At 30.9% G+C, this 18,685-nt stretch overlaps 1 long non-coding RNA gene across 1 annotated transcript; it reads left to right on the top strand.

Moving 5' to 3' along the window:
- The first annotated feature begins 794 nt into the window (after positions 1 to 794).
- LOC141457763 (uncharacterized) lies at positions 795 to 9,121 on the top strand. Its single transcript, XR_012460523.1, has 3 exons — positions 795 to 2,424; positions 7,223 to 7,336; positions 8,046 to 9,121. It is a non-coding gene; the product is annotated as an uncharacterized lncRNA (long non-coding RNA).
- Positions 9,122 to 18,685: the final 9,564 nt, after the last annotated feature.

Genomic DNA, 18,685 nt, shown 5'->3' on the forward strand with positions numbered 1-18,685 from the left:
TTTGGGTATTCTGAGTGTCTAAGGATATAAGGGTGAGAGGATTCATTCAGTGTCTAAGTTCCTAATGGCCCAACTCTTAGAAAATGTGTATTTTCAAAAATTCCTTTGTTCGAGAGATATTTATGGAGATAATAAAGAAATTTCTAGATACCTAGAATTGGGTAGTGGTGCTTAAGAGGAGTATTTCTAGTACACTTCTCCCATTAGTAATGGAAGACTGATTGGGCGATAAGAAGTTCGGAGATGATGAGGTTTGCTCGATTTAGGGATCAATTTATTTGCAGATTTCCAGTGACGAGGAAGTATGTGGTTCGTAGTATTGAATTTTCAGCATCAAAATTAAAATAAATAATAATGTAGCGTACTTCTGGTATCAGGAAAATTAACTATCACTAAAATCTTATGACAAAGCAAAAAAAAAAGGGAAAGTAGCTTGTAATGTTAAAAATAAAAATAGGTTATGTAAATAGAACGCGAGGTAAGAAGTGTATAATTTAAGAAATAGTGGATTACAAGAATCCTAGTAACATCATGTTGCAAGGAGAAATATTGACTTCAGATAAGAAACAGGGAGACAGTTTGATGATACTGTTTGCCTTGGGGTATGCTGACCTTGCCTCTAAACTAACACAGATTGAGTGATGAGAGAGAAAGGCATATTGAAAACAAAAATTCATTCTTTGCGTTAATACTTAACATAAACAAGTTTTACAAATACTTTATCTGTCTCAAATAATATTTAGGTTATTTTACTGGATTTCTTTTATTTCTAAGTTAAATATTAAGTATTTATATCTAAAATTGGCTACTTATTGAATACTTTGTTGCATGTTCTCTTTGTTGCTTTTCAGGATGCAGCTGCATAATAGCAAGCTGATCACTTCCTCTTATTGATATTAGCGGAGGTACTCGTCTTAAAGAAAATACTTATTTTTAATTTTCCTGGGCGGAAAAAAGTATATTTCTATTGAGCGGAAAAAAGTCAATGGGCAGTGTGTGTTTAAAAATCATTTCTAAAAAACTAAAACGCCTGTTTCCACAAATTTTTCTTGAAATTAGATTTGAGTTTTATGCGTACAGGCGGGATACCGAAATACGTGTTTTCATTGAAGAAGTATCCAGATCTCATTCACAATGTCTACGGATTCAAACACCACAAAAAATTAATACCAGCACTGGTTTTTAAAAGAAGAAAGAAGCATTTTCAGTAGTACAGAAATCAAAGCAGGTTATTGCTATAGCTCCATAACTTAAGTGCCTTAAGACATTTGCCAACCCTTTATCAAAGATAAACTAGAAAGGAGAAGTAGAATAGTCCTATGAACATGCATCTATAACCGTTTATAAGAAGGATACATGCAGCTTCTTTTAAAAACTTCCATTAAGAGCGGTGAATTTACTGGGAAAATCCTAGAATAGGTTCGGATCGCTGTCGCCCAGTATTTCCGTTGTTGCAAGTAGTAATTTGAGAATAAGTTGATAGATTGCGTTTGCTGGAGCTATGAAGAAATAAGAACCACGAATTTACTCCCAAATTTTCATTCATTCCTACTTTTACAGCTAGCTAAAAAATGGAATGTACTCAAAAATGGCCTAGAGTTTTCCTGCTTTGAACATTTGCGTGCATGATAATGCTCGGCCTCAGAGAACATGATGACACTGAACTTTTTATAAAGTCCTTTTTTTATAAATAGGTAAAAATAAACTCAATGTGAAGCCAATTTGTATCGGTCTATAGTATACCATCTTTGCGGAGAAAAACAATTAATTCCACGGAATATGAGTGCAGAATATGAGTATTTATTGTAATTGAAATCCCAAAAAATGGTACTAGAGAAGTTCAATTTGCAATTTAAATTTGAAAAAGTATCCGTTTTCCGTAATCTTTAGAAGCATTACAGCTAACTGATTTATTTAGCCATCTTAAAGTGAGATTCAATTTTGAAAGTATGTACTACATTGTTTTAGAACCATTTGGCTGATTGAAACTGCATTCAATCAGATTTCATTGAAATCAGGTAAACACTTTCCTCAACTTTATGATTTTAAATGATATACTTAACAATAAACACCTTAATAACACTTTTACAGGCCAATCGAAGAGCAGCGGTGGTTGACATTGCCAGATTTTTAAATCCAGCTTGAATTAACCAGAAAAGAAATTGAAAAATTTGCTGTTACTGAGCATTTAGAAAAAAAGATACTTGGAAACGAATATTTTAGAAGGAACTAAGATTCGATAACATTAGTGATCTCAAGCATGACTTGGAAATTGTAAAAAGTTCTTACCAAGAAGGAGAGGGTCGATCAGTAAACTATAATTTTACAAAAGCAAAGTTGAAATGAACTTTCGTTTAATAGTCACTGACTATTCTGAATAAACATATAAAACGATCAGCTGACGGAAAGGCATTAAAATAAGCAGTAAGTTTGAAACAGTATGTTGTAATATTAGCAAAACTATCTAGATGTATAAAATAATGATGATGTAACATTTCATAGTGAAAAGAATCGTAACAGTCTCTTAAGAAACGACTCCTCAAGTTTATTCACGATCTGTATCCTCTACCTCACTCATCACTGTCACCTTTTAATCCTACTTCACACTTCCAAAGCAAACGTGCTTTAAAAAGTTCAGGTTTTTATTTTTTGGCGGTATTCATAATTTTTCATGACGGTTAGCGCTAATTGAAGGTACATTTTTCACTTCACCCTTCACTGCTAGAATTTTTTTTTGTTTCAATAAATTTCTGTACAATCTTACATACCTAAACTGCTCAAAAAATCTACTGAAATCTACTATATATTATCTACCGGTAATTTTTCTAAATATGTTTTTTGATAGGAAGCTTTTTGGCTCAACTTGCATTCTGTCATCAAAACGTTTCATACACCAAGTACCTGGCTACTAAAACTATAGAAGTTTTAATTAAAGCTTTAATTTAAACTTAGAGAAAATTAAAAAAATATAAGAGGGGCGGCAGGGAATTCGTTATAATCTTATTTCTAAGATTTGGTAGTACGCTCTGACCGGCAAGATGTGTGGTGAATCCCAATCCTTGGCAAGGTTGATGGTTATTTCGATTTCCATTACTCAGTGGCCTCTCTTTATGTGCGTAGAACCTGTCAATTTTGCCGACAACTTCTGCTCCAACATTTAAAAGGTGTAAAAGGATGTATCATTCATGAATTTGTCACACATAGAAAAGTAAGAAAAGTAAATGATACGAAATAAAAAAAAAATCTTCGAAAAAACAGAAACAATCCCATTTTATTAGTCTTATACAGAAACAATCCCATTTTATTAGTCTTATACAGAAACAATCCCATTTTATTAGTCTTATACAGAAACAATCCCATTTTATTAGTCTTATACAGAAACAATCCCATTTTATTAGTCTTATACAGAAACAATCCCATTTTATTAGTCTTATACAGAAACAATCCCATTTTATTAGTCTTATACAGAAACAGTCCCATTTTATTAGTCTTATACAGAAACAATCCCATTTTATTAGTCTTATACAGAAACAATCCCATTTTATTAGTCTTATACAGAAACAATCCCATTTTATTAGTCTTATACATATCTCCTTAACAAAAACTTACAGTTTTAAAAGTTAAGTATAAGGGTTGATTAAACGCCAAAAGGTACACAAATCAGCAGTTCCCAACATTTCATTAATACTTCATTGATATAATTTAAGTAATTTTACTGCATTAACTTTTCCTTCACATTTTTTAGAATTTATTAGATGTCACAGACCCTTATGCTGGCCATTTTCGTCTACAAAATATTTACTCAAGTAGCACACCATTTAACTTAGATTGACTGTAATATCTATTTATCTATAATAATCAAACTATTAATCACAGGCGAAAAAGAAAACGTTATAAAAAATATAAAAAAAATAAGAGGCTAAAAAATTCATAAACTTTTTTTACATCAATAATTTTATGCATTTATTTTTATTTTTAAATAAAAATCATTGGTTTAAGTTCATTCTTCGATTAAAGTAATTGTTATTTTATGTTGTAGTCAAACGTTTGTAATAATAAGTAATAAATAATCTGGCTTTATCGCAAATAATATAGTTTTCTTCAATTACATTCTCAATCTAGGTGTTCTTCCCACAATGTTATATATATGTAATATAAAATAAAGAAAATAAAGATATGCATATTTTTAGGACAGCTAATTATTCCAGTATTTTACCATAAGTAAAATTAGGGGGACTAAATTAAATTACAATTGAGAAATGAGTAAATATTGTTGAATAATCTACTTGTTATTAAATGTATGTTATTTGTGCTCACGAATATTTCGGTAAGACGAATTTAAGACTGAAATATTGTTTTGAATCCTCCGTGATTGAAATTTAAAAAGTGGCCGACTCTAACTTTGTTTTTTTCTACTTTAACATGCATGTATATGTGACTACTCAGAATAATTCATCACTCATTTTATCATAATTATAATAAAAAAATATTATGAATGAACTGGCCAGCATAAGGGTCTGTGACATCTAATAAATTCTAAAAAATGTGAAGGAAAAGTTAATGCAGTAAAATTACTTAAATTATATCAATGAAGTATTAATGAAATGTTGGGAACTGCTGATTTGTGTACCTTTTGGCGTTTAATCAACCCTTATACTTAACTTTTAAAACTGTAAGTTTTTGTTAAGGAGATTTTTGTACCTTTTGGATAGATTTTCCTTTTTGTCTATTTGCAAAGTTACGTCTGCTTTACAGATTTTTTAAAATTTGGAATAAGGTATTCTATCATTATAACCTGATAAGGTGTTAAATCGGAACCGTAACTACCACTGGAGAGATCTTTTTAAAGAATGATTATAGTTACGGTCCCCAAACCATCCTCAATAACCATTTTTTTGAGAAAGCGTTTTGAATAAAATAGGAAGGTATTTGTACGTAAATAGCAAAATTAAACTGCGATTTCAGTACTTCCTTTTAAGAGGAGCAAGAAAAATAAACTGCGATTACAGTACTTCTCCCTAAAAGGCAAAGATTTTGAATCGAACGACAATTCATTGATGTAAATCGGTTCACTCATTGATAATTTTAACGATTGCAGTACTTCCTCTTAGTAGGTGTAAGAGCATGATGGCACTTCACAGCCACATAGAGGAGCTTTAATCACTTCTTCGTGCTAAATTTTATCAAAATCGGACTAAGCTTTGTAGAAATATTGGTAATAATAGTTTCAGAAAGGGCCTTATTTGGGTGGGGCGAACTCCCCTCCTTATGAGGCATAGCGTCGAGACTTTTAAAGTACAAATCTGTACAAAATTTCGATTCGAATGACACTTCATTCATGAAAATCGGTTCACGTGTCGATAATTTGAAACGATTGCTATACTTCCCCTTAACAAGTGTAAGAGCAGATCGTCGCTTTATTGTTAGGTAGGGGAGCCCTAACCCTATCATCCTACCAAATTTTATCAAAATCGGGCCAAGATTTACAGAGTAATTAGTAATAATAATTTTGGAGGGGGCCTTACATAAAGGGGGCTAACTCCTCTCCCATTCAATGTACAGGGCCGAGACCCCCAAAAGGCACATCTACATAAAATTCCGAATCGAATGACACCTCATTCATGAAAATCGGTTCACGCGTTTAGGCGCTACGTTGTTTACAAAAAAGGTAACAACAACAAGAAGAAGAAGAAGAACAACAAGAACAAGAACAACAACAATTTTTGAAAAAGCCGTTTTTGCTCATTTTCAGCAACTTTTTTCTCAAAACCTATTAGATCTGGGTTGTTGCAAAAAATTACAGTCATAAAGGAGGATTTGCCCTTTATTTTAAAGAAAATTTGGGAATTTTATCTTTTATAGAAAAAGAGAAAAAAATTGTCAAAGTTGGGTGTTTTTCAACGTTACGCTTTTTCGTGCAGTTTTTGACCATCAACCCTTATACAACTGTCCTACCGGACAGTTTTAATACATCAACCTTCACACTGAAGACATACGGCACAGATATAAATTCAATTATAATATTTTCTCTTAATTATATCTTCTTTTCCCAGTTTGTTAAAATACCCTCAGTAACTCTTTAAACAATTTTTTAAACTGCTTCAACTCATTTTTAAATTCAACAAGTGCTACTGAACAAGTATGTGTAGAAAAATCCATCACATGAAATTCTTTCTAAAAATCAGTGTACCTCGTTACCATTGCTGTCCATTTATGTTCATTTAAAGTATAACAGTAGAAGCAGTATTGGCCCAACACAAATTAATTCAAAGAGAAAAAGTACTAGACAAACGGCTAGCAATTCCATTTCTCCCTATCTTTCTTCTACTTCTAAACGCTATATAGTTACTAAAAGGAACCAGAAATGTGTTTCGTCATCTTCTTCTCTCATGATGTTGTTCGCCCCAGACGTTCTTCACTTTTCTTCAGGCCTTAAGTAATCCCGCCATCATATTCTTTTTAACTTTGGAGTGTATGTAATTAATTATTTCCACCAAAGTAATGAACAAAAACAAAAAATCCAATGCGACTATTTGGAAAAAACTCACTGATATTATAATTTATCTAAAAGATGTAATCACAATACATGCCCTTTTCGTATTAACTATGAGGACTTCCAGATAAACGAGTTTGTTGACATTTAGAAATGTAAATATGTTTGCAGTAGCTCTTTTAGTGTTGGAATGTGAGAATTAGTTTCACCTCATTAATCATTAGACTTAGTCTTCCGCCGTTATCATGAATGGTTAGGCAAGCAAATTTAAGTTTACAGAGATATAAAATGAAAAAAAGGTTGATAAGGTAAATTTATAACTTTGGTGTGATCCCACTAAAACAAAATATGCAAGTCAACAATTTTTAGTAAAGGAGCTAGATTCTGAATATTGCTCACACTAAGCTGCCAAATAAACAGAGATTTACGTACTTCTGGGTGTACAGAAATCACATCAGTATTATTTTCTTAGCTTTTTATTTTTTATGTGTTGGTCTGCTACAATTGCAATATTTTATTTATTATACATCCCATATGAAGCAATATCTCCATAAGTAGGCCTTTTCTCTTGTGAAATTACAGCACAAATAAAAGGAGAATCTCTCAATCTAGTTTTGTAAAATATTGTTCTAGCAGGGCTCGAAATAAAAATGCATTATCTATTATATTCAGCGTAAAGGTGCTAAATAGATAATTATTATTTTGATTTAATTTAATTGCTGCTTTCAGAATTCTAAGGATCTGGGATATAGTCCAGTATTCGAAGTTGTGCTAAAATTAGGCTGAAAAATTTTGGAAAAAATTATTTTTGAGACGCTGAACCGGATTATACAGAAGACCATAGTGAGTGCTGCAATTTGAAGAGTTTAATCTTTACAGATCATTGCTGTGTAGATACTTTTTAATTTTTTTTATCTTTAGGAGGTCAATTTATTACAAAGGGAAAAAAATTATTGCCAATTTCTGTCATAATTATTAATTTCTTGCCAAGCTTATGACCTAGGAATTACAATAGGTCATTTCAGGGTTTATACTTATTAACAATTATAATTTGTATTTCATTAACATTAATGATTGGGGTGATTTTCGCGAATGAGATTCGATTCGGAATTTATGTAGATTGAAAAGGGATCTTGACGCTGTACATCGAATTGGAGAGGAGTTAGCGCCATATTCGTAAGGCTCCTCCAAAATTATTATTGTTAATAACTCTGTAAGTCTTAGCCCAATATTGATAAAATCTAGGAGAATTAAAGGGTTAGGGTTCCTCTAGTAATATTAAAGCGAAACCTTATTATCTCTATTCATACTGAATTCAGGAAATTATACTACTTCACTTGATATAAGGTAAAATGGTAAAATAGAAATATAGATAAACTATAAGTACAAGAACAGATAGTAATTTTAATAATAATGCACAAAATTGCACAGTTGAGTGCAATCATTTTTTTTAGTTTAATCTTTCTTGATTGATAAAATGGTCTATTTTCCCCTGGGCAAATGTTGACCTCATGTACGTCTTTATTAACTTAAATGTTTCCTTTTTTTTCAGAGACAACTGTTGGCGTTAGTCCAGCTTGGGTTGCTCATTATGGTCATTTGCGCGATATCGTTCGAGCAACTGTAAGCCATGTGATCGTTAATATTTATTTTTGACGTTGTTGCAAGATTTCAAGCTTAATTATTAATACAACTTAAATCAAAAAATACGTTATCAACTGCCAAGGTCAATTTTCCTTTTATTTGCTTTTTCTTTATTGCTATTATTTTTCATCAATTTGCTGCCTCTTTGCACTGATTATCTAAAGCGAGTACTTTGCTCGTCACACCCTCGATCCCCTTCTGATCGCTACCAAAAGCTTGTTTCTTTGAATTTTCCTGTAGTCTCCGCAAATCCGATAGACGGCCCTGATCGTAAGTTGTGCTTCTACATTGGCTCAATTTTTTTCATTATATAATCTGGACTGTCCGCTTATTAGAACAGTCAAGTCTGAGTAAAGTAATAAAGATAATATGTAAAAAAGAAATATCTCCGCTAAAGGAATCGAAGTGTAATAAAATTAAATTTTTTCTTACATTGCAACAAAATCAAGACTTGTGTCCAATATTTTCATTTCTTTTTATATTCGCTTACAATTTTTTATATTAGTTAACAGATGTAAATCTGAGTTCTGTACACCATAAAATAGTTTACCATTTTTTAATAATATGTACTAAAATCTCTTTACATTGCTTTTAAAAATAGTGTATCAACCAGTTAACAGAAATTTACAACAGAAAAAATTAACTAAAATTAACTAAATTTTATTTCATAAATTGTATCGTGCACACTTAAAATGAATGTTTGTTCAAACAAATCGTTAAAAAAATTCTCACATAATATTGCACTGTAAGAGATAATTAACATTCCAGCTTACAAATCTTTCACTTAAATAAATAATATTTAAATTTAAACCGGTTTTTAGAGCAAGTTATATGAGTAACTAAGTTTATACCATCTTAGAATTTCTTTGAAAATTATACTCCAACAATATTTATGTAGATATATTAATCTGATTAGACATGAGGACGTCAATAAAATAGCCATTTTAACTCTATTTTATTTATAACATGGAAGAACAATTTATTCAGCATTGTTACTAATATATATTTTTCGTAAAATAAAATAAATGTTTCTAAATGGATTCATTTTACTGCATTATGCAAATTTCAATCTTTGTATGATTGAAATTCAATGACATTAATTTTTGTCCCTTCTAAGTCCCTACTTCCTATACCACTACTTGGTCTCTTATTATGTACAATTAGATTAGGCATTATGATAAGAAGAATTGAAATCAACACCTAAAATAAAGCAATAAATGGCAGCGGCAGCACATAGTCAAGAGGATATTTTGAAAATACCAGCTAGAATTGGAGACAGCTGTCTGGCGAACTCTGCATTTCAAAGATGTTAGGGTAATCCGCTGCTAATTAGTAACTGTTTACAGTTCTTGAACCGAAAGAATTTCCTCCATGAACTACTTCTTCATCTTGGCGACAAGTTGGCTGATCCAAGCTGCGATAGCTGGAAGTGATGCTTCAATCTTTTTGATTTTCAAAAGTGAAAAGAAGTTGCAAACGATCGGGACTACTGGACCAAACTGATACTTTTTATTATGAGAAAAGGAAGTAGATTTTCTTTAAAGGTCATCGGATCAGGCAACTGAAGAAAGAAGAAAAGAAAATAAGCTTACAATGGAAAAAGGGTAGTCATAAACTAATAAAATATTTAAAAAACATATAGTAATAATAAATGTATAAATAACACTTTCAGAACCCATCAAAAACTCATGAAATCATTGAAATAAAACTTTTTAATTGACCTTTAAAGTGACATATTTATGAATTTATTAGTATAGCTAAGCAATTTATTCCAAATAAGTCGAAAGTATTCCTCTTTACACAGTATACTTAATACAGGTGTTAACATATCAGACATATAAGTATATCTGCTACATTTGAGAATTTATATTCAGTATATCTACTTCATTAATTTAAAGTGTAGGTAGTAATACAAAGCAAGGTCACATCAACATAACGCGCTGGTTCTTTTCATAATTTGCAATTCTCAAGTATACGCTTTAAGAAATCTTTAATCAGTATTCTGAACAGATAAGTTGCGATGAGACTGTGGGAAGTTCCAAAACTTAATTATGAAGAAGATAATGATCAATACTTAGATAAACCTTTTCACATGGATCTAAAAATTAGAGTAAGAAGTAACTTTGCTGGTAATTAATGAGAACTTATTACAATTAAATAACAAACCATTTTGATTTATAAAAAAAACTTACAGAGTTAGTAATTTAAAGATAGTGTACTCAAAATTCCCAATAGCACTTGCCACATTTTGTTTCAGTCTGCGATTTCCTTGCAAATATCATTTCTCATCTGGATGTGTCCATCCAGTTAAACTGTCTGTGTTAAAGAATGTGTCCAACTCCCGATTGTGGAGTTGTTTTACGAACACGGAAATTTAGCGACACATTTATTTAATTCATCATTACTGTAGATAATGGATATTCTTTAAATTCACAACATTCAAGACAGTAACCATGGTCGCAGACCGTCCGCAAGCCGATAAAAAAAAGCATTGGAAACCTTTTTTAAAAAAATCTCCAAAAGTGGAAAATGCGTTCCTTAATGCGGGTTGAGGAGATGTTTACTAATCGACCTAATCGAAATAAAAAGTTTTAGGCTTCTTGCGTTTTTAAGATATTTTGTTTCTTTTTATGAGTTTTGTTAAACCAATATTACCGGAGTAAAATCAAACTCGAAAGTTTGTCATGACTGCACTTTCCTCATCTAGTAAGAGAAAGTAAAATTGATGAAAAATATTATCTAATTTTTTGACAAATAATTGATCACATACGATAAGTGATAATTAATTATTAAAAGAAAGTTATCTCTATGCTATTTGAAATTTACAAACATGTTATTTAATTCATTCTTTAAATACTTTCTTAAACTTTACTATAATGGATGTCCTATATACATCACAAGTACACGTACACATTTATGTAAATAAGATAGTAATCTGAAAGTAGACAAATAGTGGAACGATGTAATGAACTTATACTGGCTAAATAAATTGCGCAACTCAGTAAATGATAAACTGAGTAGATGACGTCTTATTAAACCAAGTGAGTAGTTAACTAAAAAAGATAATTATTTCTGCGATCAGGTTACTCATTAAGCGAGAAACGCATCAATTTTTTAGATTAAGCCCTACTACACTTCGAAAACTGCTGTAGAATTATGGACAATTTTAGTAGATCGTAGGACCCGCTTTAAGGGTTTAGCAGAAAACAGATATTAAAAATAAATTGAAATAGATTAAGAAAAAATGGGATCTTGGGGCTTCTCGAAGATCGGAATCCAAATTGTTTCTCTTCCAATTGATAGAAGCGAAATCAAAAGATACTAAATTGAAACATTTATGCTTATGCTCAACCTGTGATTCCGAATCGTGATTTTCTAGTCGGTCAAGAAGTCTTCGTTGAAAATTGAGCCACTAATATACCAGGTGAAAAGAAGGACAGATCATATGAATTGGACATATTTACAGGATGGACGAAAGGCTTTCGAAACGAAAATGGAAGTGTCCCGGAGGAAGAAGAAGGATCGGCTTGGTGGATAATGTTAAATGAGCTTTCCTTTTGGAAAGCCTACCATAGGGTAGATAAGGCAATCAACTAAGAAGAAGAAGAAGAACAGATGGAGTAAGTTAGGTAAAAATATACAGTGGTTTCACGGTGAACTTGAAGAAAAAAATCCAAACGGATTTAGAAGTCCTCAAATATAAACTTGTTCTTAACCACACACTCACTTTACCCTTTAGAAATATGTTTCCGGCTAAGAATTATTAATTTTTTTAGTAAATTCAATTCAATAATATTTCGTAACAGGATGACATATTAACTCCAATAACTTACTTATAAAATGCTTTAGAATTGAAATAAAACTTTAATGGAGCAGTTTACTGCTCAATTTACACTGCTTACAATTTATTGCCTGAAAGGAAATATCGTATGACGTTGGTGTAAAGCTATTGTAGAAGTAAATACAATCAAGACTTCGTTCAAAATACACAAACAATTAGACAAACGAGAATGATTTTAAATCATCCAGTTTCGCAGCATAGTGTTTTATTTTTTTATTATTATAATTTAATTCTTTATGATATGTGATTAAACTTATTAAATGCACGCAAATCTCAAAAATCATTGTAATTACAAAGCAACATCGATGACACAACAAGGTCATATGGGTAAAAAATAAATTACTGTAAATAATTGTTGTCATCAGATTATTACAAAACTATTACTCGTATAAGGACGTGTCATCTCCGTCTTATAATATAATATCTGACACGAAATGTTTTCTTAAAAAGTAAAATCCTCTTCATTGAGTTTTCCTGTAATTAAAAAAAAAAATTATGGATCCTTGTAAGCAACAAATTGTATTTACAAGGGCATCATGCTAAAATGTCTTAGAATAATCTGTCCCAAAGAGGAGTATAAGGTGCTCATTTCCTCTTTTGAATTGTGAAGATTAGTAATTGAAGGAAAACCTACAGATACTGGAAATCTATCTTAATGGTAAAATCACAATAATATTAATTTTCATATTAATTTATCTCTACGATAAGAGAAAATAGAGCAGTTAAATACCATCAAATCAAGACTGAATTCAGTCTTACTAGGTAAGGAAAGGATTGCGATCATGCTAAATTTTTTAAACTCAATTTTTTCAGAAATATCCATTGTGAGTAAAAATAAAAAAGTAGTTTTTAGACAAAGTTCTGTGAGTGCTAACAAATAGCTCAAAAACTCACAAAAAGATTTTTTTGAATATATTTTCATTTGTTTCCACCAGGAGCGCAATTGTAACATCTTAAAATTCCTCAATCAAAAGTAACATTTATTTCATTCAATTTTAATTTATTTTTTTGTATATATGGCTTCTACGATTCTCTCTACACTTCCTCTGTACATTACTTACTTACATTTAGATCATTAACTTTAATTTATTGCTGAGAGCAATTTGAGGACGGATGTAGGCTGGTTTCCATAAAGTTTCATTTCTGTGTAAGATGGATTAGATAATCAGAAATAAGTAAAGATTATTTGAAATTCGAAGTTAGAAGAAGATCATAAGTTAGAATCTCAAAAACTGTAGTAAAAGAAAGTTGCCAGATTTTTTTTTCAAATCTCTCCTGCATATAATTAGGAGTCAAAAACTCCTTTTTGCTGTTCCAGACCGCTCAAAGACCTCGAATTCCTGAGTAACTCCTATAGGTAGCAATAAAGACCAATAAAGAAAGATTATATGAATAATATTTCATTTATTATACAATTAATAATAATGATTGAATTAAACTCGAATAGAAGGTAAATTAATCATTGTATTTTCTTATCAATTTTCAAAAATCAATTTACTCATTATTTTAATAATCTTCAAATCATATTAACTTATCTAATATAAAAATGGTACTAGATCAAATGTTACGAAAACAGTGTCACTGAGGAAGAATGCCGGGTGGGCCCGCGCAGTCACGATACCTGAGTTCACGAAAAGAAAAGTTGATTAATTCAACTAGATGAAATAGATTACCATTAGTCTTTCTAGCAAAACTTGTTTTAATATTTTTCAAAATTACAATAAAGTGAATACGGAAATATTACTGTTAGTATTCTATGACCCAGATTTATTAATTATTACTTATCTAGAATTTATTTGTTTAATTGCTATTAAGACATTTCATTGTATTAATGATAAACATATGCTGGATGTAGATGTGATTAACAATAATTATGCAATCTTTTAAACCAGAACATTAAGACATAATATTATATTTATTTATTAAAACTGTCCGGTAGGACAGTTGTATAAGGGTTGACCATCAAAAACTGCACGAAAAAGCGTAACGTTGAAAAACACCCAACTTTGACAATTTTTTTCTCTTTTTCTATAAAAGATAAAATTCCCAAATTTTCTTTAAATCTTACTCCAAACCCTCCTTCATAACTGTAATTTTTTTGCAACCACCCAGATCTAATAGGTTTCGAGAAAAAAGTTGCCGAAAATGAGCAAAAACCGCTTTTTCAAAAAATGTTCTTGTTCTTGTTCTTCTTCTTCTTGTTGTTCTTGTTGTTCTTGTTGTTCTTGTTGTTACCTTTTTTGTAAACAACGTAGCGCCTAAACGCGTGAACCGATTTTCATGAATGAGGTGTCATTCGATTGGGAATTTTATGTAGATGTGCCTTTTGGGGGTCTCGGCCCTGTGCATCGAATGGGAGAGGAGTTAGCCCCCTTTATGTAAGGCCCCCTCCAAAATTATTATTACTAATTACTCTGTAAATCGTGGCCCGATTTTGATAAAATTTGGTAGGATGATAGGGTTAGGGCTCCCCTACCTAACAATAAAGCGACGATCTGCTCTTACACTTGTTAAGGGGAAGTATAGCAATCGTTTCAAATTATCGACACGTGAACCGATTTTCATGAATGAAGTGTCATTCGAATCGAAATTTTGTACAGATTTGTACTTTAAAAGTCTCGACGCTATGCCTCATAAGGAGGGGAGTTCGCCCCACCCAAATAAGTCCCTTTCTAAAACTATTATTACCAATATTTCTACAAAGCTTAGTCCGATTTTGATAAAATTTAGCACGAAGAAGTGATTAAAGCTCCTCTACGTGGCTGTGAAGTGCCATCATGCTCTTACACCTACTAAGAGGAAGTACTGCAATCGTTAAAATTATCAATGAGTGAACCGATTTACATCAATGAATTGTCGTTCGATTCAAAATCTTTGCCTTTTAGGGAGAAGTACTGTAATCGCAGTTTATTTTTCTTGCTCCTCTTAAAAGGAAGTACTGAAATCGCAGTTTAATTTTGCTATTTACGTACAAATACCTTCCTATTTTATTCAAAACGCTTTCTCCAAAAAATGGTTATTGAGGATGGTTTGGGGACCGCAACTATAACCATTCTTTAAAAAGATCTCTCTAGTGGTAATTACGGTTCCGATTTAACACCTTATCAGGTTATAATGATAGAATAGCTTATTCCAAATTTTAAAAAAATCTGTAAAGCAGGCGTAACTTTGCTAATAGACAAAAAGGAAAATCTATCCAAAAGGTACAAAAATCTCCTTAACAAAAACTTACAGTTTAAAAAGTTAAGTATAAGGGTTGATTAAACGCCAAAAGGTACACAAATCAGCAAGTACCCAACATTTCATTAATACTTCATTGATATTATTTAAGTAATTTTACCGCATTAATTTTCATTAATATTTTTTAAGAATTTATTAGATGTCACATACCCTTATGCTGGCCAGTTCATTCATAATAGTTATAATTGTGATAAAATGTATATTATATCTTCGTATAAATAGGTACTTTATTTTAACTCTATTCCAAATTATTCTTCTGATTTCTCTTTAATGTGCCCTTTATTCTGAAGTTGTCACATATACATGCATGTTAAATTAGAAAAAGACAAATTTAGAGTCGGCTACTGTTTAAATTTGAATCACGGAGGATTTAAAACAATATTTCAGTCTTGAATTCGTCTTACCGAAATATTCGTGAGCACAATGACACACAGTTAATAACAAGTAGATTATTCAAAATTATATATTCATTTCTCAATTGTAATTTAATTTAGTTCCCCTAATTTTACTTATAGTAAAATACTGGAATAATTAGCTGTCCTAAAAATATGCATATCTTATTTATTTTATATTACATATACACAACATTGTGGGAAGAACACCTAGATGGAGAATGTAATTGAAGACAACTATATTATTTACGATAAAGCCAGATTGACTACTACATAAAATAACAATTACTTTAATCGAAGAATGAACTTAAACCGACGATTTTTATTTAAAAATAAAAATAAATAAACAAAATCACTGATGTATGTTGGTGTAAGCATTTTTTAAAAATTTTTTTGAATTTTTAAGCCTCATATTTTTTTATTTTTATAACGTTTTCTTTTTCACCTGTAATTAATAGTTTGATTATTATAGATAAATAGATATTACAGTCAATCTAAGTTAAATGGTGTGCTACTTGAACAAATATTTTGTAGATGAAAATGGCCAGCATAAGGGTATGTGACATCTAATAAATTCTTAAAAAATATTAATGAAAATTAATGCGGTAAAATTACTTAAATAATATCAATGAAGTATTAATGAAATGTTGGGTACTTGCTGATTTGTGTACCTTTTGGCGTTTAATCAACCCTTATACTTAACTTTTTAAACTGTAAGTTTTTGTTAAGGAGTAAGAAATAGCAACTGCTATTCGCTCCGGCTTTTGGTTATTGTGTGTGTTTTTTTGAGGTCATAATTATGTACCTCAATAACAGAAACTTCTTTAACTACCTTACTCAATAGAGTACAAATTAGTTTCTACTAATTTGTTGTTAATCATACAAGTATTAGCTGCCTATAAAAACGAAAACAAAGAGTGGTGATCTTCCTAAAAAGATAATTTCATGCGTACCAAGTGCCCTAAAACACGGGTATGCTTTATTCTCTGGTAGTCTCCAATTACAAATTTATGGTGAAAGCCTAAATACAAGAAATTACCATAATCTTAAGTCTTCGCCTTAGCAATAAGAAGAAAGAAAACATTAAATAATAAAAAAATTATTCAATCCTTAGATTGCAGGTTAAGGTGCTCTAAGTAATGCATCAAATATTTTAAATCAAATGCATCAAATAGCTTTGTTGATAATGAATAGAATTAAAGTAGGAAAAATAAAACCCAATAACACTTTTTTATTTTAAACATAAAACCGCAATAAATACTTAAATTCATCTTCTGGTGCCATTAGTTTTCCGAGGATGCGGCTCCACTGGTGCTTTAGAGTATTAAGTAGTTATGAGTAGGTGGTAACAAAAAAAATTTTTAGATCTGTGTATATAAAATAAGATCTGTGAATCCAAAGAATGGCGAAGCAAATAATAATATGGCGAAAGAATTTGGGTTGGATAGTTTGGATAAGGTTTAGATTAGAACGCTTAGCAGTCCCGTACAACCACAGTGGTCTCAGTAAGGTGTTTTTTAAAGTAATGAGTACTCTGTCAACAAAGCGGTCACCTATCAGTTTAGAAGGAAAGCTGTAGCGCTTTATGAACTCAATACATTTAATTCGAGTATGAGGAATTCATTAAGTCTTTTGTCAAAATATAGTTCAAGAATCCAAGGTAGAACAGATCATCTGGAGTAAATGTAAGGAAGCATTTTAAAGTAAACGATACATATTGGCATTTACCTACAATCTATTTTATTTTCCACTATATAAGCTAAAACTCAAGAGATGAGCTTGGCGAGAAGGAATGGTGGGACATTAGAGGTATTATTGGCCAAGAAGTAAACTGAGGTATTTGGTTGAATTTGAGAAATGTCAGCAGGGAAAAGGAAAGTACTTACTTTAGGAACTAAAATAGAAAAAGTTACACGGTTTACCTAATACCCAAGAATCGTTACAGAATGGTGACTCTTCTAAATGGAATTTTGACCAATACGTAATGGAAGTGTTCATTAACATGCAATCGTATCAAGGACAGATATAAGATTTATTTCCTCCGCAGATAAAGGCGTGTTTTAGTTCGGTTTTTTCTTTATTCTTCTACCTCTATCGTATGAAATATCGCAGAAACTGGTTGGGCATATTCAATTTGAAACAAATATGCTTCAATAAATTTGATTCAATTATTAATTAATCTGATTTATTAGTTTATTTCTTCTTTTTTTTTTAAATTAAAGCAAATGCTTAATAAATTGTTAGATGATAATTATCTTTATATCAATTAATTAAAAAAAGTGATTATCGCTTTTATAAATCTAAAGAGAGGTTATCTCAAGTGAGTCTTAAAATACAAATGAGTTTTGCAAGTTCAGAAAAGGTGCACGTACTAGATTTTAGACTAACAATTACATAATCTGGATAGAAATAAACATTGTCTTATGAAACAGCATTCCCTCTAACAAGATGCATATAATCAACTTTATTTCTTATAATAAATATACGAGAAACAGACTAATTAAGAAATGCACGATTCATTGTATTAAAGTATTTCGTGGATCACTTGCAATTGCTACCATCTCATGGGACTTTTTAGAGAAAGGTTTAACTAGTTCACTTATCGTGTTTATATCCATGATTCGTTTTCATAAATCATACAGTTGTTTATTTGTAACTTTAAATTAAATATTATTAACTATCCTTGAATATAATGTGATAAATTTAAGTAAAGGGCTTCGGCCATCAACATCTAATATGTCATCTAATATAGCTCAACCAGAAACATGATAAAAAAAATGGAATTTAGTAAACGTCTGTTCTAATCAAATAAGTAAATGTATTTCATGAAAGCTCAGATGATCTTATACAAATTTCCTTAGGGTGAACAACAATAGCCATTTCTTCATCCACATATTTCAGCCTTAAAAAATCAACAGATTCAACGACCCTTCCGTCTACTTACTTTCTTAAGCAGCCTTAAAGCCTGGGGCTATCCTGTGTCTCCGCGTAACAATAATGGCCCAATTATCATAGACACAGTTACCTTTAATACTTAGGAATAATGCGTGATAGCTGGAATGATGCTTGTAGCGA

This window comes from Rhodnius prolixus, unplaced genomic scaffold (genome assembly GCF_049639745.1).
Source record: "Rhodnius prolixus isolate KJV_2025 unplaced genomic scaffold, Rpr scaffold_1, whole genome shotgun sequence".
In the NCBI taxonomy this organism is placed as follows: Eukaryota; Metazoa; Arthropoda; class Insecta; order Hemiptera; family Reduviidae; genus Rhodnius; species Rhodnius prolixus.